At 42.1% G+C, this 21924-nt stretch overlaps 1 protein-coding gene across 2 annotated transcripts in view; it reads left to right on the top strand.

Annotated features, from left to right (window-relative positions):
- Positions 1 to 6190: 6190 nt before the first annotated feature.
- Positions 6191 to 21924, top strand: part of PTN (pleiotrophin) — a 102854-nt gene continuing 87120 nt past the window's right edge. Inside the window, exon 1 of one of the 2 annotated variants that reach the window (XM_040259953.1) lies at positions 6191 to 6694. The gene's annotated coding sequence lies outside the window, so the exon portion shown is untranslated. The remainder of the gene's footprint in view (positions 6695 to 21924) is intronic. The other variant, XM_040259955.1, reaches the window with a different exon arrangement.

The raw sequence follows: 21924 nt of genomic DNA, 5'->3' as shown, positions 1-21924 counted from the left end.
GATGGGTTCGATAAAGGACAGAAATGGTATGGACCTAACAGAAGCAGAGGATATGAAGAAGAGGTGGCAAGAATATACAGAACTGTACAAAAAGGATCTTCATGACTGGGATAATCACGATGGTGTGATCACTCATCTAGAGCCAGACATCTTGGAATGTGAAGTCAAGTGAGCCTTAGAAAGCATCACTACAAACAAAGCTAGTGGAGATGATGGACTTCCAGTTGAGCTATTTCAAATCTTGAAAGATGATGCTGTGAAAGTGCTGCACTCAATATGCCAGCAAATTTGGAAAACTCAGCAGTGGGCACAGGACTGGGAAAGGTCAGTGTTCATTCCAATCCCAAAGAAAGGCAATGCCAAAGAATGCTCAAACTACCACACAATTGCACTCATCTCACACGCTAGTAAAGTAATGCTCAAAATTCTCCAAGCCAGGCTTCAGCAATACGTGAACCGTCAACTTCCAGATGTTCAAGCTGGTTTTAGAAAAGGCAGAGGAACCAGAGATCAAATTGCCAACATCCACTGGATCATGGAAAAAGCAAGAGAGTTCCAGAAAAACATCTATTTGTGCTTGATTGACTATGCCAAAGCCTCTATGTGGATCACAATAAACAGTGGAAAATTCTGAAAGAGATAGGAATACCAGATGATCTGACCTGCCTCTTGAGTAATCTGTATGCAGGTCAGGAAGCAACAGATAGAACTGGACATGGAACAACAGACTGGTTCCAAATAGCAAAAGGAGTATGTCAAGGCTGTATATTGTCACCCTGCTTATTTAACTTCTATGCAGAGTACATCATGAAAAACGCTGCACTGGAAGAAGTACAAGCTGGAATCAAGATTGCTGGGAGAAATATCAATAAACTCAGATATGCAGATGACACCACCCGTATGGCAGAAAGTGAAGAGGAACTCAAAAGCCTCTTGATGAAAGTAAAAGAGGAGAGTGAAAAAGTTGGCTCAAAGCTCCACATTCAGAAAATGAAGATCATGGCATCTGGTCCCATCACTCCATGGGAAATAGATGGAGAAACAGTGGAAACAGTGTCAGACTTATTTTTGGGGGCTCCAAAATCACTGCAGATGGTGACTGCAGCCATGAAATTAAAAGACGCTTACTCCTCGGAAGAAAAGTTATGACCAACCTAGACAGCATATTCAAAAGCAGAGACATTACTTTGCTGACTAAGGTCTGTCTAGTCAAGGCAATGGTTTTTCCAGTAGTCATGTATGGATGTGAGAGTTGGACTGTGGAGAAGGCTGAGCACCGAACAATTGATGCTTTTGAACTGTGGTGTTAGAGAAGACTCTTGAGATTCCCTTGGACTGCAAGGAGATCCAACCAGTCCATTCTGAAGGAGATCAACCCTGGGATTTCTTTGGAAGGAATGATGCTAAAGCTGAAACTCCAGTACTTTGGCCACCTCATGCGAAGAGTTGACTCATTGGACAAGACTTTGATGCTGGGAGGGATTGGGGGCAGGAGAAGAAGGGGACGACAGAGGATGAGATGGCTGGATGGCATCAGTGACTCGATGGACAAAACTCTGAGTGAACTCCAGGAGTTGGTGATGGACAGGGAGGCCTGGCGTGCTGTGATTCATGGGGTCGCAAAGAGTCGGACACGACTGAGCGACTGAACTGAACTGAATAATAATTTATGCTGTCACGTCTAACCTATGAAATCTTTACCTACTTCAGAGTAACAAAGATTTTCTCCAACTCTTTATCTAGAAAGTCTATATTATTTGCTTTTACATTTAGGTCTATGGGCCGTTTGGAGTCAACTTTTCTCTATGGTGTCAAAGTTTGTTCCTTTCCATGTGGTTATTATGTTCTTTCAGGATCATTTGTTAGAAAGACCATCTTGTCTCCACTAAAATATGTTGGAGTCCATTTCTGAATTGATTTTGTTCTTTATTACACATGAGTCTCTATTTATTAAACATAATCAGTAAATAATAATTTTGATTATTTTTATTTTATAGCAGGACTTGATACTAAGCAATGTGTCTTCCAAATTAGTCCTTTTTTTCTAAAAATAGAGCTTATTTGATAGACATTTGTTCCACATAAGATACACAGATGGCTCTGAGGCACATGGAAAAAAAATGCTCAATATTGCTAACCATCAGATAAATGCAAATCAAAACCACAATGAGATATCACCTCATACTTGTCAAAATGGCTATCGTGAAAAAGTCTACAAATAACAAATATTGGTGAGAATATGTAGAAAAGGGTTTGGGACCTTCTTTACTTTAAGCCAAATATGTCTGAAGCTCCCTGAACCTATACTGATGGGACTTGGTTCACAAATTAAAGATACAGAATCAAAAGACGGAAAGACCTGGGTCCTTGATGACTTTAAAATACTGACTTGATCAAACTATATTGTTCATGAGATAAATTCTCGAACTACTTAAGCCCTTCTTAGCTGAGTTTTCTGTTTTCTCATCCAGTAAAGTGAAGTTGCTCAGTCGTGTCGACTCTTTGCGACCCCATGGACTGTAGCCTACTAGGCTCCTCTGTCCATGGAATTTTCCAGGCAGGAGTACTGGAGTGGGCTGCCATTTCCTTCTCCGGAAAAACTGCAGTCATTTAAAAACAAAATTACCTTGAAGTAAGTTTTGTAATTTAGTCACAAAGATAAAAAAATAAAAGTTTTTTAGAAAATTACCTTTGAACTATTCCAGAGAGAGGAAGGGAAATGTATTAATGAAACTTCCATCACACTGAGGGTGTGATGAATTGTCCTTTTGCATTCTAGGCATATTGAAGAACTCAGGGTGGTAATCAAGAATCTAAAGATCCTGCCAAGTAGGCAATCCAGGAGACATGCTGGCCAATTTTTCAGCAGGTTGCTTCACATTTTTTAACTTCATGCTGATCACCCTTCTCTCTGTATTTGTCGCTGCAGAATCAGCCGCCTCATTTTCAAAACACCCTTAGGATATGTTATAATTTCTATGATTTCAAATCATCTTGCATGTAGTTATATTTTAGCCTGGTAACACCCATGCAGAGGGCTCACTAATTACCCTGGAGAGGCTGGGGAGCTGGCATGAGCAAGTCAAGGTGACTGCTGATAGACACTTGAACGTATGAAAGAGTAAGTGTGGAGCTAGTTATTCTTCCCAAGAAACAGGGACAAGCAGAAGTCTGGTCAGTGAGAAGCTGCTGTAGCCTCCTAACTGGAATCTCTGCTTCTACCCTTGTCTTTGTGTGGTCTTTCCAACACAGCAGAGAGAGCCTGCTAAACCAGAGACTTCATTGCCTTTCACCTCATTCAGAATAAAAGTGGAATTCCTGACGGAGGACACAATCCTTGCACAATCTGGCCCACTACCTTCCTCACTTCCATCCCCACCTCCACCCATTACTTTCCTACCGCAACCTCCCCAGTGGTCCTCTACCATATCCTGCAGTCAGGCCTCAGGGCCTCTGCATTTGCTGAACTTTGATTGGAGTTCCTCCCCAATATTTTCTTAGCCAGTTCCCTCACCTCTTTTAAGTCTTCACTCAAGAAGTCATTCGTCCTCCAAACTGATGCTTTCATCCTCCTTCATAGGCTTATATCTTTAGAAATTTTTACTAATTTGGTAATTAATTTCATTTGCTAGTTTATATCAATAGAAGTATAAGCTATATGAGAGTGGGGATTTTCATTTATTTTTGTTCATGGCTCTATTCACTCAAAAACTTGAGTGCTCAAAGAAAGTCAGCTAAATAAATGAAATGACTTGAAATCTTAAATCAACAGACAGACCCATGTCTGTGTCACAGGAAGACGTTTCAATCTGAAATAGCACATTTCAGAGTGTGTTAAAAAGCATCTTCTTCTTCAACTTTGGTGTACTTGCTGGGTTGACTAATCTAAACCTTATAGATTTCTATTTCTTAAAAAAAAAAAAAACCCTCTTTCTCATCTTCCTTTATATTATAGAAAAACAATGGCTAAAAATGATTATTATGATCCCATCCAGCCACTATAATCTCTCATTAAGAGCCTAGGAAGCCTGGTGGTGCTGGCCGCAGGACAATGTGTGTGTATAAGGGCACTGAACTGTACACTTAAAAATCACTGTATATTTACCACAATAAAAAAGTAAAAATAAACACAAACTTTTTTAATGAAAAAAATAAAAATAAAAACAAACATTAATAATGTTGTTTGTTGGCTTAATCTCAGCTCTGTTAACATTTCAGGCCAAGTAATTCTTTGCTGTGGGGATGCTGTCCTGTGCATTGTTCCATGTTTGGCAGCACCCCTGGCCTCTGCTCACTGGGCACAGTAGCAACTCCCTCCCCTGGGCTGTGACAACAACAATGTCTCCAGTCATTGCCAAAAGTTCCCTTAATGGCAAAACAGCTCCTGGTTGAGAACCACTGACGAAAATAATTTTCATATGTTCCTATTTGAATAAAGGGTTAGTTTTTGATATAACACATACAATAGAATGGAAATCATGGGGCTCTCATGCTTACTTTATGGATCCCTATAGAGAAGCATCATAATAACTGGTAGCAATATGTTACATTTGGAGATGTTAAGATAGTATTTAAGAAGGCATCCCTGGCGGCTCATCGGTAAAGAATCCACCTACCAATGCAGGAGACATGGGTTCAATCCCCGGGTCGGGAAGATCCCCTGGTGAGGGAGATGGCAACCCACTCCAGTATTCTTGCTTGGGAAATCCCAGGTATAGAGAGCCTGGTGGGCTACAGTCCATGGGGTCATAAAAGTCAGACATGACTCAGCGACTAAACCACCCCCACCAAAAACTGGATAACTCCTTGTTTAACGGCCTGGAAATTTCACCCCTATGAAGTGACCATGAATACAGAGAAATCTCTTTCAGTAAAGGGTCTGGGAAAAATAATCATAAGTGATAATATGCATTCCTCCACAATTTATACAGGTAAAATCAGATTAAAACAAATATTGCTTTACTTCATTGGATAAATGGGACACAGGGACAAAAGGGACACAGGCAATCTGAAGTCTGTATATGGAAGGAAGAGAGCTCCTTATTCATTTGTTTCATTTGAAGAAGGTGTGTGTCGGTATATGGAGAATTCAGCTATAGGGATAGACCGGAGGTGTGTAGGTGAATTTCTGATGCTTGTGCTTTTGTCGGGGGGGTGGGGTGGGGGGGGTGGGAAGGATTGATTGATTCAAAGCGCTGCTCATAGTGATGGCTCTTTGTCCCCACCCAGCTCCTCCATGGTACATTTGTCCATGTAGCCATCAAAGTCTCTAAGATCCTAAGAGCTACTTCCCACAAAACAATGCTTTTTGGAGTTTAGGTTGATTCATGTACATTTTAAGAGTTATATAAGGCACTTAGTAGCTATCTCTTAAATTGAACTGAAAGGAAGTTACTTCAGAACTATGGGAAACGGGAGGGAGGAATATTTTGCAGCTACGTTTGGGGTCAGCACTATCAAATAATAAGTGGAAAGGAAGTAAAAGAAGCAAGAGAAAGAACAGAAAAGAACTGGTGAGCAGAGGAGAATCTCCTTTTTGACCGTACTTGGGTACATTTGGTTTATACTTAATCATTTCACGCAACACTTTGCTCTCATGTATATCACAAATACTCATTTATGTGTTACTCAAATAACCCTAGGTACATTACCTTAACTTCTGTCCTCATTCGAAGAAAATGGAAATTCCAGAAAGACGGAAGCCCAGCCTCTGAGTTGTGCAAACCTCGGAGTTGGAGCCACGTGGATTAAGCCCCTAAATTCTTGCGTGTCAAAGACATGTCATTAAGTAGGTCACTAAATGCACCAAGGAAGCCAGAAAAAGAAAGAGCCCCCTAAAGGAAAGTGGCATTTAATTGGGAACTTTCAGACATCTGTCACTCTTTGTGACAAGCGCCAAAAAGTCCTTTGCACATTTAGTGACGCGCAGGTGGGACGGGACTGACCGCTGGAGTGACTGATTTGGGAGATTGTTTGGGAGAGAGGGGGAAGGGCGTTGGGGGTGGGGTGGGGACAAACCAGAGCTTGGTTCTGAAGACTGTGGTTTTTCACCTTCAATAGCAATCACAAAAATCGCCGGGAGCCCAAACTGTAACCTAAGATACCCTCAACTGTCCATTTTAGGTCTGCTACTTGGTAAACTGAGATACGCACCCACCTGCAGAAAAGGTCCTGCGCAAAGTTTGGCAAAGGGATATTGCATCGGTCCCTGCTAAAAACGAAACAAGTCTTTCATTCCCCCCGCCTCTGGGTTCAAATTCGAGTGCTGGCGCCAGGGGTGGGGGCCGAGACGGCCCGGGGGAGAACCTCGCATTTAAGAAGCAGCTTCCCAATCAGCTCGCGAGGGAACGGCGCGCTCCCCCCTCCCCAGCCGCGTCCTCTCCCTGCCCGCTCCTCGCGTCCCTCCCATTCTCCATTTCCCTTCCGTCCCCTCCCCGGCAGGGCGTGCGCCAGTCCGAGGCAGGATCGGGTTCCCCGCCTTCCAGTCCAAAAATCCCGCCAAGGCCGCAGAGCAGAGGAAAAGCCGAAGTGGAGAGAGGAGAAGAAAGAGAGCAGGGACTCACCGGGCGTGCGGGGGCAGAGAGCAGCGGCCGCCGCGAGCACCAGCGACTTGGATACCTGGACTCAGGGCAGAAAAACCTCTCCCGGATCAACAAAGGCAGCCTGAGCGCGCACCGCTCGTTTGCGACTCCAAGTAAGTCGAAGCGAATGCGCGATTCCTCCAGAGGTGTCTCGGATCGACACCTTTCTGGGCGCCAGCGCGTGATATTGGTAAGAGTGGGAGAGAGGCTGCCGGTGTCTCTGCTCGTGGGGCTGCTTTCAACACTGATGCGCTCCAGAGGCTTACTTTGAGGGAGTCAGGTCAGATAGTTAGGGAGCCCTGGGAAGAGTGTAAGCTTTTGTAATGTTATGGGACGTGCATGTGGACTGGGTTTCTGGCTTCCAGCTGGATGGCGAACGTGCGGGGGCTTTGCCCTTTGTAGAACCTGAGCTAGTAGGTGTGTCTGTGGCTGGGTAGAGAAGAGAGAGAAAGTAAGGCAGCCTGAGCAAGGAGGCTCGTTTTCCCATCTTTCCTCAGCTTCCCGGATGGCCCCAGGGCTTGCCAGCTGATGCGTTTGAGCTGGCATTTCTAGGTACCAAGTGGGAGCTTGTTCTTCCCAGTGCCAGCTACATTGCGCATCCCTCACAGAGCATCTGGGCACTCCTTGTCCTGCCTGCCAGCCCAGGAATGGTTCTAGAAATGGTTCTGTCCAAAGTGTAAAAGACACACCTTGCATCCCACTTCTCATTTGAATAATTTTAATAATTGCCCTGTACAGAGACACTTGAACTTTTTATTTCCCCCACGTAAAGCTAGGGTATATTGATTGCTAATTGGCTAGATTCTCAGTTTTTGAGTTGATGCGTCTAAATAAGTTAAAATATTTTAAAAGAGAGGAATGTATTCTACTCCTCCCCTTCCCTACTTAATACATAAAACAAAACTTCCTTTCTCTTCAACACACACACATGCAAGCACCCTTTTTTCTTTAACACAACACAACACTGAGTTTACTTATACTTTTGTTAACTTACCCCTCCCTCTGTTAACAGCTGCTTTATAAGTTTGGGGGATGCACTGAAAAACTAGGAGTGGCACGTGGGGGGAGGGGTGGCAATGACTGGGGAGAAGGAACAATTTGAGAGAAATTAAATTCCTGTCTTTTTGGCATTTGGCATCTTTCATCTTGAGAGTTATTTAGGCGTTTTGCTTTAACAGCTTGAGACAGGTGATGTGTGTGTGTGTGTGTGTGTGTGTGTGTGTGTGTGTGTGTGTTGGAGGAAAGGGCCTGGGAGGAGGTCCAGGAACTATCAAGAAAGCTTTTAAACTAAAAACATAATGAAGCGATTTCATGATTTCAGGCAAATGTGGTGTTGGTGAAACAGTAAAGTCCATTTTAGCCTCTTAAGCATCTGGGGATAAACTGATATTTGAAATATTGGAAGGTAATGGGAGTGAGACAAAAGAGGTGTCTCTCAGCATAGAAAATAAAGCTTCTATTTTCCATCTTTATGGTTTTATTTTTAAATAAATTAGGCATTCTAAAGACCAAATCGTAAGAAAATTTATAGTCCAGTTAAATTCAAAGGCAATTAGAGTGGATATTTTCTTTTTTTTTCCCTTCCTTTGGGACATGAGTTATTTCAGAGGGGCAGTATTTGTACTTTCTCATTTAAATTAGAGGATGGCTTTTAAACAATTATTTCATGAAAAAAAAACAATTATTTTGTGCTTTAAGAAACTTTGGTGCTTTGAATTCTCTAATTGTACTTTAAATTGGTAGAAGTTGTTCTTCTCCTCCTCTTCCCAGGCCTCTTTTAGGACATTTTTTTCTCATTTAGTGAAAAGCCTCTATAAGGAACACCCACCTGAAGCCATACTTAACGCATTAGCTGCTGTGTTCCTGCTGTTTGCTTTTTTGATACAAGTGTATTGTATTTTCAAAGCTAGAGCTGTGAAAGAAGAGAAACTCAGTTAATATGTGACTTTTTATTATCTGACTTTTCAATGGGGTCTTATATAGAATGAGAATAGTGACATTTTAAAATATTTAGAGTATATTATATTTATAACACAATTCTGTGGATTTCTAGACTTCTTTTCGTGATACTGGGAATAATAAATTTACTAATTTATTGAAAATTTCCACATATACCTTAATCTTCACATATAGCAATATGTCACAGAACCCGCATTTTTAAATGAACATTTTTGATGTTTTTACTCTAGAAAACCTTGTGGCCTGGTTTGCATTTTCACGGAATCTGATCACTGGAAATAACTTGAGAGAAATAAGGTCCTTAAATAATTTAATTGTTTTTATCAATAAAGTCAGTCTTAGAAATCAAATATTTTGAGTTTAAATATTTTTTCCTTTTGAATATATTCTTGCTTTCATATTTAAATGACATTCTCACGTGAATTCTGATCATATTCTTATTTGCCATGTGATATTTTATTACTATTCAAAATTTTCTGAGGAGACTGAGTTTGGTTAATAGTGGATTCAGGGCCAGTAGTCAGAATTCTGATTATGAATTCCAGTTCTCCAAATATACTTTTTAATATGATGACATAGTAAAAAGGGGAACTGTCCTTGACTCCCTCCTAAGGTAATGCCCAAACCAAGACCACCCAGGGTGATCAAGGGGCAAGCTGAGTGCAGGTCAGTCCTGTGTGCAGAGATGCTCACCTTTAAGCATCTGGTGAGTCAGACATCAGCTGCCCTTGTTCCCTTAGTTGGATGCTGAGTGGAGCCTCTCCAAGGGTGAGTGATGTTGTCTCTTTTGGCTGCAGTTCTAATGAATAATCAGAGCGCTTTTGTGTCCTCTTGACTCAGTTCCATGTCACACATGGGGTAAAATAATATTCAGATATGGAGCTTCTCTCTATGAGCTGGACCTGCTTTTTCCCATCGAGTCAATTGGCTTGAGTGGAATTAGGGCCACAGCCTTGTGTTGGAAAGCTGTTCTCCATTCTTGATGTTTATGTCCATTTCAAGTTTCCATCCACTGGGCCATTTTTCCATGCACTTCTTGCCAATCTTTTATGTGGCATAGTGTTCCAGGTGTCATACGATCTTTCTAGATTGTCAAACATAGCAAGCCCTTTGTTCCTCCCTATTTTAGTGTTTGGTAAATGACAAGTTAAGACTTCTGTGGTTTAGAAGGCTCACTATAATGTAATGTTATCAGAGGGCATTATAATTATGGTAACATTGCAGATTTGATTATGTAGATCACACTCACCACAAATTCCTATTTCTTTTAAGTAGGCAGGGAACACAGTGACTGTCATGCTCAAGGTAGTTTGAGAAATAATTAAATTTCTTCTACACTGCTTTATTTTGGAGTCATTTCTTTGTAGTAGATTTACATAAAGTGACATTTCAAATAAAAACATCATCATAATGAGTTTCCTAAAACCAGAATTCTTAAGATTCTTAAAATTCATAGTTAGTTAAAAAAATCTATTGTTATATATTAATCTTGAATGAAGTAAGTCAATAGTAACTGACACTTGGGCTCTTAAGTCTAAGAATTGTGCTGAATGAGAACCAAAAACATCATTTTAAGGCACATATAGCATTCTGTAACTCTCAGCTTTTCCTCCCACTTCTTCCACTTTTTATACCAAGATATGAGATGACTGTTCTTCAGTGAAATTATAGACGAACATGGAGAGAAAGGCAGCAAGTCCTCAAACTTCAGTGTGGAATTTGGGTTAAACTGAAAGTGAAAGTGAAGTCGTTCAGTCGTGTCTGACTCTGCAACCCCATAGACTGTAGCCTACCAGGCTCCTCTGTCCCTGGGATTCTCCAGGCAATTGTACTGGAGTGGATTGCCAACTGAATCAGTCTGAAATTAAAGCCTCCAAGAGTGGGTTTTCCCAGGCAAATCCTCCTCTAGGTGGCGCTCTAATTCTCCCTCCTCTTGTCTTCTCAGCCCCTCCAGCACCCCCCTTCCCAAGACTTCAGTTCCTCCTTTTCCAGCAGTGTTACCATTGGAAAAGCACATCGTTCACCTCTGAGGATTACTCACTTTTACCACCAGCTCCACTCCACCCACCCCATCACCCCTTGAAGGCAAGGACACTCTCATTCATCTCTAGAACCCTAGAATGACCACTGAAATGCCTGATAAATGTCTGATGAATGAGTGAAAAAGTAAGCTAATGACTCTGAATACCGTTCTCTCTGCCCTTCCTCCCGCTCCAATGACCTTGACTGTCTTCCGTACTCAATCCCTATAACATCACCTGGTACCAATTTTCTGTTTAAAACCAAGTACCCCATTCTCATCCTTGAACCTCTAGAAGAAGCTCTCCTCTCTTCCCCTCACCTCCATTATTGCCAACGTATAGGTATGCCAGTTCAGTGGAGTGTCTTCCTTATCACACTCCACCTTGTTCGTTTTAAGGCCTTTGACCTTGCATAGCTCTGACTCATTTCCATAATGGAGACAGAAACCTTCCCTCTTCTTTAACAAACTGTATTATTCAAAGCCTTAAGACTGAACACTTGGAACATTATTTTCATCATAACTTCAGTGTGGCTATAGGCTTTTGCTTTTCAGAACTGGTAACATGCATTTTCTCATCATATTTCTATAACAATTCTACCTAGGTAGGCTGAGCAGGACTTTTTTTTTTTTAATTGATAAGGATACAAGTTTAAAGAGGTTAAGATGACCCTATACGAGAATCTTGGAGTTTTTATAAGATCTTAAAATTCCTAGTTTGGGTATTTTTTCTCCTCTATAATATAATGCCGTCTCTTCCTTTGGCTAGTTAATTTTCTCTCTCAGTTGCCTCTCACATCAAACCTAATCTCCAATGTCTATGCAGTGAATGGCCAGATCACCCAGGGTAGTGATTTCTGGTCCTCAGTGTTTATCAGAATGACTAGAGTCACGTTTTAGCATCCAGATGCCTGGGGCCCATCTCCAGAGATTCTAATTGGAGAGGTGGAGTCACAGAACCTGGATGTGTGACAGGCCATCTGAATGCAGGTGATGTGTTAGAAACATCAGCTGTAACATTCCATTATTTGAGCTCTAAGATGAAAGAACTGAAGGTAAACCACAGCTACACTTCTTACTAGCTGTGTGGCCATTAGCAAATATTGTGATCTTTCTTGCTTCAATTTCCTTATTCTTAAGATGAGGCAATGATACTTATCTCCTAGGACTGACATGAATATTAATCTAGAAAATGAGTGTGAAGGACTGACCCCAGAGTCTGACTGTTACATTTCCACAAGAAAATGGAAATGCTGATTATGGGGGTGCAGCCCTCCCCATGAAAGCCCACCCTTGCTCTCCCCGCCCTCCCCTCCTCCACTGCTTTTATTTCTCACGTCCAGCTGGCATGAGACACAGACAGACAAACAGAAACCTAGTCTGTGTCTCACAAAGGTGAGACTTTCTGCTTCTTGCAGTGCTCCTGCCTGCTATACTCTCAAATTATTCTAAATGTGGATCCAAAACCCCCTCTGAAAAGAAACACGTGGGACATGTGATCGTGCTCCAGGCCCCAGGGAATCTGACACGTGAGGTCCCCAAATCAGGCTGTTGACCTTGGCCTTTCCTTTAGTGTCTGTGTGCTCCTGCTCAGCTGTGTCCAAGTCTTTGCAACCCCGTGGACTGTAACCCACCAAGCTCCTCTGTCCATGGAATTTTCCAGGCAAGGATACTGGAGTGGGTTGCTATTTCCTACTCCAGGGGATCTTCCCAACCCAGGGATCAAACCCGAGTCTCTTGCATCTCCTGATTCTTTACCATTGCACCACTTGGGAAGCCCGCCTATAGTGTGCAGGAGAGCATTTTGCACACTGGACACTTCTTATCCAAGGTGCAGCCCCTTCATTGCTGGCATTGTGATGCCCACAGCCATGTCCTCCCTGGCCCTGCTGCCCTCGTGGAAGCTCGGAGGAAGGAGTCCAGGTTTGAATCATGAGCCTGCATTTATCTCATTGCAGTTCTGCCTGGTGCTGAGTATGTCCTGTAGGTCCTGGAACCTTAGGTTTTCTAGCTGTAAGATGGTGATGACGATGATGGTGATGATATATGCTTTGCCTTCCTCCTGGGCTGGTGGTAAAGGTCAGTTGTGTCCGTGCAACGTTTATAAACTGTAAACTGTTATACGAAACATGAGCTTCTGTTAATAAAAGCAATAGGGCCAGTTCTATCTGTTTTTTTCCCCAATTCTGCTGCTCATCACGATCATTTTCTCAGGACCTAGAGACTGCCTAAGACGTCAGAAGGTAAGTTTGATCAGATGAAGTGAGTAGGAGGCAAGATGTGTGACAGGCAGGTGTGAAGAAAAGGAAATTTGAGTCAGAGTGTAAAAAAGAAGAGAATAGACAACTCTAAAAAAAGTCAAACTAAAATGGCTATGAATTGTTTTACTAAATATTATGTTAGAGTGCTTCCTCAGAGTGGTACAAGATGCCTACCAAAAATTCCAATCAGTTATTCTCAGTAAATTTAGGTTTTTATGGTGGATGAACAGCCCTTTGTTTATACTATAGATGTGTCCCTCACACTTTTGTATGCATATCAGTCACCTAGAGATCTTGTTAGAACGCAGATTCTGGTCCAGTAGGTCCTGGCTGACTCTCAGAGGCTGCCTTTCCAACAGACTCCCTGGTGATAGCAGCTGCTGGCCTGGGGAACCTCATGTTGAGTGACAAGCCAATAGTGTTTAGTTCCATAAACTTGGAAGACTACGAGAGGAATCAGAACTCTCTAACCATGATGTCCATAGCTTAGTACACACACTGAGGGCCACTGGCAGTAACACGTCCTTCTAATGCAAAAGCTGATCACGCCTGTATCTTCACGTCCAAATAATATTTATAATGTTGGATCACTTGCAGAGGAAATTGACAGTCACCATCCGAATTGCCATGGACTTGACTGAAGCCCCTTAGGAATCCAAGGCCCTTTGTCAGGTGTGATCTCGGGCTTCTTGCGGGTACTCTGCTGGAGCTCTTCCCTGAGAGGGTGTAAGTGAGCCAAATACTGCCATTTTCATTTACCTTAGAAGCAGGCAAGAAGTGTTCAGGAAATTCCATTCTTAGTATGAGAAGGATGTAATGTAATAGGCTTTCTGCATCCTACAGTATTCTCTTCTCGAAGGTTTGAACATCGTTTCTCTCTTGGAGGTCCCCTTCCATACCATAAGGGATATGGATGCAAGGAGCATCCATCTGTGTGGCTTCCCAGGAGACACTGGGCTGCCCAGAGAAGGAGCCAAAGATTTTTGTCTCAGAGTCCAGATTTAATCAGTAAGGAACATGTCTCAGTCCCAATTTTAGCTAACAGAGAAACTCTTCTTCACTCAGGATAAAATGAATGGAGACCATATAAAACTTTAAAATAATGTTTCCGTAATGGCCTTCCTCATTTGAGAATAATATGGTATTCTAACCTGGGTGAGGGATTATTGCTCTCAACAGCAGAGAATCATCTCTAAAGTTTTAGTATATAGTGGCCTTCATTTCTGAGCATTAGAAGATCAGAAGGCTTCCACTAGGCATCTGCCAACTGGCCAGATGGACACTTAACAGTGTCCATGCTAAGCCAGGAGTTGGATCTTTGGCTTAAAAAAAAATATCTTGCTGCTTTGGAGAATCTTATGTGAGGGCCAATTTAGTTCTTCAAAAAACTTTTTTCTATAAAAAAATGTTGCCTTCTGTGTACAATGTATTTCTTTAAATATGAGCTATGGTCCAAGATGATCAAATGAAGTCTGAAGCTGCTACATGAAAGAAAGCAGAAAGTTTATTAAGTTATTTTAACTGCTGGAGGTACTTACATTTTGAAACAATAACATAAATCCTTTCTTCCCATCCTCTTTTAATTACAATATATGTTTAACTATTCAATTCAAGGCCTCTGGCAAAATGCAGAACCTTAAATTCAGCTCAATGCAATTCAAACTTGTAAAAAGATTGATTAATTTTAATGATGTGAAACATAATGTTTTTTTATTACTATATTTGTTATTAGGAAAACACAAATATACACCAGAAGAAACACATTATTTTTTCTCATTTTGGAACAATATGTCCAAGCTATAGGATTTTCAGATCTTTAAAGTTATGAAGAAGGAAAAAAATTACTTATAATTATGCTCAAAATGGGCACCACTATTAACACTCTGATACACTTTTATAGTTTTCCTGATTTAAGTTTTGAAAATAGTTGTGCAAATAATTGTCCTGCTTTTTAGGTCAACATTGTAATCAAAATATGCTATATTTTTATAGTTTTACACACATTACCATGTGCATTTGTTTCTACTAAGTGACCCAGTTAAGACGGAAATTCAATTTATTTAGCTTGACATCAGTAAATTTGAATCATAAAAAGCTTAGTAAATTAGTATCATGGACTCTCATTAAAAAATTGGAAATAGAAGACTGCTAACAAACAACCATCATCCCATGAAGCAAACAAAAAATCTTTCTCCCAGCAAAGGATGGATATTTAGATGGGAACAAATAATCCTGTGGACCTTAGTGTGTAGTTAAAGGTCAAGCTGAGTAAACATTATCTTTCGTTCTTAACCTTGCAGACCCTTCAGCTACGTATCCAGGGGTAAATGTCTCCCCAGGGAAGCCACAGCTGCCTGATCCCACCCAGGTTCAGTCTCAACCCCTTAGTAGGTCCCAGGAGCCTGAGGAACTTCTGAGCTGCTCTGGGCTAAGATGAGTGGGCCTGATGCACTGCAGGTGGTAAGCTTGCAGGGGCAGCTGACCTCTCTGAGGCAAGTCCCTCCAGGGCTTGGCACTCTTTGGGGAGTATTTATTTGCTCTGTTATTATTTGGAATGACTAGTGTACAGATTGGCTGTAGTTTAAAGTGAGTCAGATCACACTTGGGTTTGTCAACCACACTCTTGTTTGTAGAGAAGGGGGCGAAAGTTAAATGCTTTTATTGTTTGTGCCAGTATTGGGATTCCAACCAACTTGAGCCTAAAATAATTTCTAGCCTTTGAAAACAGCAGTTTGGGTCTGATGGTTAGGGATCACAGAGTTTGCCCTCTGATATATGATATCTGGGGATTGGAAGGTGTACTTCAAGGCTGTCATAAATGAATTTGGATTGGAGAAACAGATCAAAAGCAATTTAGCAAGAATAAGCAGGTAGAGGTGGATTTCTACCAACTTCTCTCTAACAGAATCCATATTTCCGAAAGGCAAGATAACTATGGGTTTCTAATATCTCATCCAGTGATTTCTCTTGCAAGAGGTTAAAATGAGAGCATTTAACTTCAAAGGCAGCAGAACCAAGAATACAAAAGAAATAGAAGTGGACTTGAACTGAGACCCTAGGGAAAACATCCAAAAATCTGATAGAAGCCTGATGCTTGGGCAGAGGAGCTTCAGATCTCACAGAGAACATTAGGAAGGGGTGAAATGCTTTTATTGCCTGTGCCAGTATTGGGATTCCCACCAACTCTTTCCTCCACTCTGCATGAACTCTCTTTGGGTCCTTTGGGCTCAGTTAACTCTGGTGGGGTTCATTAGGAGATTTCTCCCCAGTGGATTTGTCTTGTTTGCTTTCTAAATCTCCTAAGCTCTGCATGCCTCTTGGTATAAGTCATTCCAGGACAGGAGCAAACCTGTCCTCTCCTTGTTCCTCTCAGAGGAAGAATTTGCAGACAAAACAGTATCAGTTGTTCAAGTGAAGAGCTCCTGCCTTAAATAGGACATGAGCAATCTTGGATGCTTGGCTGTGAGCTAGACAAGCTGGTTACTGGAGTCAACTTGTCCATAAGGCTTATACCCTCTACCCATTGATTCCATTCATATCTTCCCCACTCTTGTAGGGGGATCATGAAAGGAGATCAAGGAACAGACCCAGAGGCTCCCTTTCAGGGGCACAATAGCATCCCTTCCGGCCCAGTTAGCTTCCTGGATTAGTTTTCTACTCTGACTTCTACTCACCAGCTCTAATATGTAATGTTAAGTATCTTTGTTGAAATCAGAAAAAAAAAAGAAAAAGTTTAGACTTGGGCATTTCTATTTAAAAACTACGTATTGTTTCCTTATCTTCTTCTCATCTCAATTTGACCACTTCCTTACCTAATTTCCAAGTCCATATCAAGGTATGGCCAGGTTTATCATCATCTATTGGAACTTGAGCAACTATTGAAAATAAGTACAGAGCACAGGAAGGTGTGACCACTCTCCTTAAGGTGATTTTAATGTTTCTTCGGTGAGGAAGATCAGCCTAAAGTATTTGTATCTACTGTATATTTGTATTTACTATGACTCATAATGCTTCAGTGAGATCTCAGTTCCTGATAGGAGGCTAGGAACCTCTGAATTTTAAGGGGTGAGAAATGTAATGGTTGAGTGCAGGACAGTTAGGAAAGCCTTAAAGAGCAAGTAAAAAAAATTCCTCCAGAAGGTGAAAATGGAGAAACTATGGGACTGTATCTTATCGAACTAATTTGACTTTTACTAAAATAAAGATGTGGAAATACCCAATGAGGAGCACCATGTGCAATTGAGGAGCACTTAAATACCCAATGAGGAGCACCATGTGCAATTGAGGAGCACTTAAATACCCAATGAGGAGCACCATGTGCAATTGAGGAGCACTAGGAAAGATAAGACATGAAAATACTGACTGATGTTTCCTGAAGTAAATCTACAGATCTTAAAGATTCCTCAAGATGGCATCTAGCTGATTTTATTTCCATTTTTCGGTCTCTGTATGAAGGTGCTTCAATTATTGAATCATTTTGGATTGTCTACCCTTGCTATTTAAACGAAGTCACTGTATTAGCTCTAAGTTTCAGTGGTCCTGCGTCTTCTTGCTGAACCTCTTTGTTCTATCCTATACCTCTGGACAGCTGGTTCTCGTTCTTTCACTTTCAGTCAGTTCAGTTCAGTTCAGTCACTCAGTCATGTCCGACTGTTTGCGACCACATGAATCTGAACCGCAGCACGCCAGGCCTCCCTGTCCATCACCAACTCCCGGAGTTCACTCAAACTCACGTCCATCGAGTTGGTGATGCCATCCAACCATCTCATCCTCTGTCTTCCCCTTCTCCTCCTGCCCCCAGTCCCTCCCAGCATCAGAGTCTTTTCCAGTGAGTCAACTCTTCACATGAGGTGGCCAAAGTATTGGAGTTTCAGCTTTAGCATCAGTCCTTCCAATGAACACCCAAGACTGATCTCCTTTAGAATGGACTAGTTGGATCTCCTTGCAGTCCAAGGGACTCTCAAGAGTCTTCTCCAACACCACAGTTCAAGATCATCAATTCTTCCACTACCCAAATAGCAAATGGCAAATTGAGTAGTAGGTACTCTGCTGCTGCTGCTGCTGCTAAGTCGCTTCAGTTGTGCCCTACTCTGTGTGACCCCATAGATGGCAGCCCACTAGGCTCCTCTGTCTCTGGGATTCTCCAGGCAAGAACACTGGAGTGGGTTGCCATTGCCTTCTCCAATGCATGAAAGTGAAAAGTGAAAGTGAAGTCGCTCAGTTGTGCCCGACTCTTAGCAACCCCATGGACTGCAGCCTACCAGGCTCCTCCATCCATGGGATTTTCCAGGCAAGAGTACTGGAGTGAGTTGCCATTGCCTTCTCCAGTACGTACTCAATTCATGTTTATCGTTGCATAGAATTAAGACAACCTTTCACATAGGGAAGTTTGGAGCTTCCCTGGTGGCTCAGACAGTAAAGCGTCTGCCTGCAATGTGGGAGACCCAGGTTCAATCCCTGGGTCAGGAAGATTCCTTGGAGAAGGAAATGGCACCCCATTCCAGTACTCTTGCCTGGAAAATCCCATGGACAGAGGAACCTGGTAGGCTACAGTCCATGGGGGTCACAAAAAAGTCAGACATGACTGAGTGACTTCACTTTCTTTCACATAGTTTCTACTCACTTTCCCCGCTCTCCTGCACTCCCTTCACTGACCCCAGTGACATTTAATATTAAATGTCACTAATCCTGCTGCTTTCACCAAAAACTGTGACATGAGCAATCACTTTATTTGACCTCTCTAGCTTTTCTACTTCATCTTTCCTACTCAGGGATGTTTTCATAATCATTGTGCAGCCGCTCAGAGTCCCACGGCTGTTGTGGTATGAAGACAGCTGTATCCAGGTTTCATGCCGGCCTTGGGCATCCCGAGTTCCCCTTGGTGTGTTCTGGGGACAATGGCAGTAAGTCAAGTTCAGGACCTTCCATTGCATCTGAGGCTCTGATCCTAGGAAATGCCAGGGCCAGGGAGGAGTCTTCATCCCGTATCACCAGCTATTTCTAGAAGCTGGAGACTTTGCTTTCTTTTCTTATCACTTTTCCTTTTTCTGTTCTGAGCACAATTCAGTAACATTACTAACTGAGTCCCTGAATGGTTAAGTAACTTGTTCAAGGTCACAAGCTAGTGAGAGGTAGAACTGAGAACATCGTTTGTTTTTTGACTGTATCACGCGGCATGTGAGATCTTAGTTCCTTGACAAGGGATTGAACCCACACCCTCTGCTTTGGATGCTTGAAATCTTAACCAGTGGACCATCAAGGAAGTTCAAGAAGTAGAACGGAGATTATAGATCAACTATATCTAACCACAAAGCTCCTAAGCATTACACTCTTCCACCTACACCCGCTGTTTTTTGACAAGGGCTCAGTGAGTATCTGAAGATATTTTGACTCAATTCATTCCTTCCTCCCCTTGTGTCCAGGAATATGTTTTCTTGCTATGTATTTTATTTGTACCTCACTATGGTCAAGAGAATACACTCTTTTTGGACAAAGAATCCTGTTGTCAGGCCAGATCTCCTTGACTGTGTATTGTTTTATTTGCCACTGCTTTCTCAGGCCTTGGTTTGACTGGCCTGGTGGCTCAGCTGGCTTGTCCTGAGGAAGGGTATGGGAGGAGAGGAGACTGGAGGGGGTCTGGGTGATAGCTGTCTGTTCCTCCAGGCTGCTATCACCTGACCAAACTGTTTGCTGGATTGCTGTGTTCCAGCCCCAGGGGAGGCCACAATGCCCTGTTTGTTTGTGTGTGAGAGACTCTGGCTTTGATTAGCAGCTAGCTTCAGTGCAGCTGAACATACAATAGGGACCAAAGGATGGGAAAAAAAATCCTGCTACAGTTTCCCATTGGAAAGCATTCACTGTCAAGCTTGGAAATCCAACAGTGGGGCACAGATGGATAGAGGCTGGGAAAGGTTAGGTGATGGATTCTCCATGCCCTGCAGCTCGTTGTGTGTGATACAGTCACTTCTTTTCGTAAAGTACTGAGCCTCTCTCCCTCGAGATGTCTTTTATGATTAAGGTTTGAGACTCGTGTTGATGTGGTTTGACACGGGGCAAAGCCTGGAAGCTGAAAAGCGAAAAGGAGCCCCACAATGATAAGGCCAAGGGTAAAAAACGGTGAAAAGGATGCACCTATCTTAAAGGGCTAGTTACACAGTTAAAAAAAGTATTACTTTGGCTTCATGAAAGAGATAAAAAGTAACTATAACTGTACTTCTATCAGTGAAGGAGGAAAGTAGCAAGTTTTTTTTCATTACATAGGCAAAGTTAGTGATTTCATAACATAGATGCACTGATAACAGATAATTTACTTCTCATTAAATTCAATCTTTTTTCTAGAAAAAGCACCCCTATCTGCTGGTAGCTGAATAATAAGATGTCTGCCTAAAGACTTGTCATACATCCTTAGAAGAGTGCTTCAGTTATCAGGAATTTTTCATCAATAGTATAGTCATCTGAAACACTGTGCATGTTACAAAAGCCACTGTCCATTATCCTAGCTTGTAAGTACCTTATTTGGTCTTCCAAAGAGGGACAAAGCAGGCTTAAAATCAGAAAACCACACAATGGTTAAATGGTAGAAGAGTGGTTATCAGGTTGTCTAGAAGAAGATACTCTGATCTGGCATGGAAAAGGGAGGCTGCATGAAGGAGGTAGGGTTTTGAAAGACAGACTGGTACTGTCCATGGCAGGAAGGCATGAGGAAGGCATTCGAGGTGAGGGCTGGAGAGAGAGGAGTGGCAAAGAGATGATAAAAAGTAAGGTATCTGGGGGCAGAGAGTAGAAGGGCTTGATGTGTGCAGACAATGGGTGACCAACGAGTGAAAGTTAGGATTAGGAAAAAAGTTTTGGATAACAATAGCAAGACCCTTGAGGTGCAAGCTGATACACTTGAACTTTATCCCATTAAATAATAAGGCATCTGGAGGTTCTGCACAAGCAAGGAGAAACTTTGCTAGAGTATAGGAAAGATTAGAGAAGTAACAGATTAGAGGTGGGGAGAATCCATTAGGTTTTAAAAAGTAATTCTCTGTGTACCACCCCTCCCAAGCCCTTGATCTTTTCAAATTCTAGAAATCCTGTTCACACTTTGGTGCTTTGCTTAAATACCATATCTTCCATGGAAATTGTCTCCATTCCTCTAGCTAAAGTTAATACTCATTCCTTTTTATGTTTCACAACTTTCTAAGATTTTTCTTTTATAGTTTTTATCCATTCATTCATTCATTCAAAAATACGCAATGAACACGATTTGGGCTGTGTGTTAAGTACTTCCTAGTACAGAGATGAATACGACAGTGTCTTTAAAGCTCACAGTCTAGTTGGAGAGCAGGCACATCAATGGCTAATGGGTGCAGTGTTAGTGCAGTGATCTAGATAAGCACTCTTGAAATCCCATAAGAGAGATACCTGATTCCTTTGGGAGTGGATTCATGGCAGGCTTCCAGGAGGAAGTGTCTCCTGACTTGTGTTTAAAAACTGAAAATGTGGGAGTTCCTGGTAGGGACAATAGTGTGAATCCTGACTTCATTTTTATATAGCAGTTATTTTAAATAGCTGTTTCTCTCCTACTTAACTACAGAGGTCTTAGCCCAATGCTTTGCATGATGCCAAATGTCTGTAAGAATGAATAAACGCATGGATTTCTGATGCCTTCACATTAGTGGGTACTTAGGAAGAATTCTTTCTAGAGACACTATGAAGGAAAATAGAAGCTATCTGATATTAGGATGGACGTCTAGATGTTAAGATGGGTGTGAAGAGGGAGTAAAAAATGAGATCTTGATCAGTTTGAAAGAATTCCAGTCCCACTGATGGAAGAAACCTAAAGAAAGAGCTGATATAGGAGAGGAGGTGGAGTGTCTTGGACTTGAAGGAATTGTGGAAAGATGGATTATCCTCAGAATGGGCCATGAGCTGGATCCAGGCTTCCCAGGTCTCTGACCTTGATGGGTATCTTCACCATCTCAGAGGTGATTTCATGAGAAGGAGCCTCAGGCTTGCAGCACTTGGGCAGTAGAGACCAGGCTCCCAGCTGAACTCAAATTCCCAGGCTCAGTACGGTACCTTCCTCCCCAGGAGATTTTGCAACATGCTTCTGCCA

Source organism: Oryx dammah, unplaced genomic scaffold, assembly GCF_014754425.2.
Source record: "Oryx dammah isolate SB20612 unplaced genomic scaffold, SCBI_Odam_1.1 HiC_scaffold_18, whole genome shotgun sequence".
NCBI lineage: Eukaryota > Metazoa > Chordata > Mammalia > Artiodactyla > Bovidae > Oryx > Oryx dammah.
Note: the sequence above shows the minus strand (reverse complement) of the source record. Positions and strands in the feature narration are given on the sequence as shown.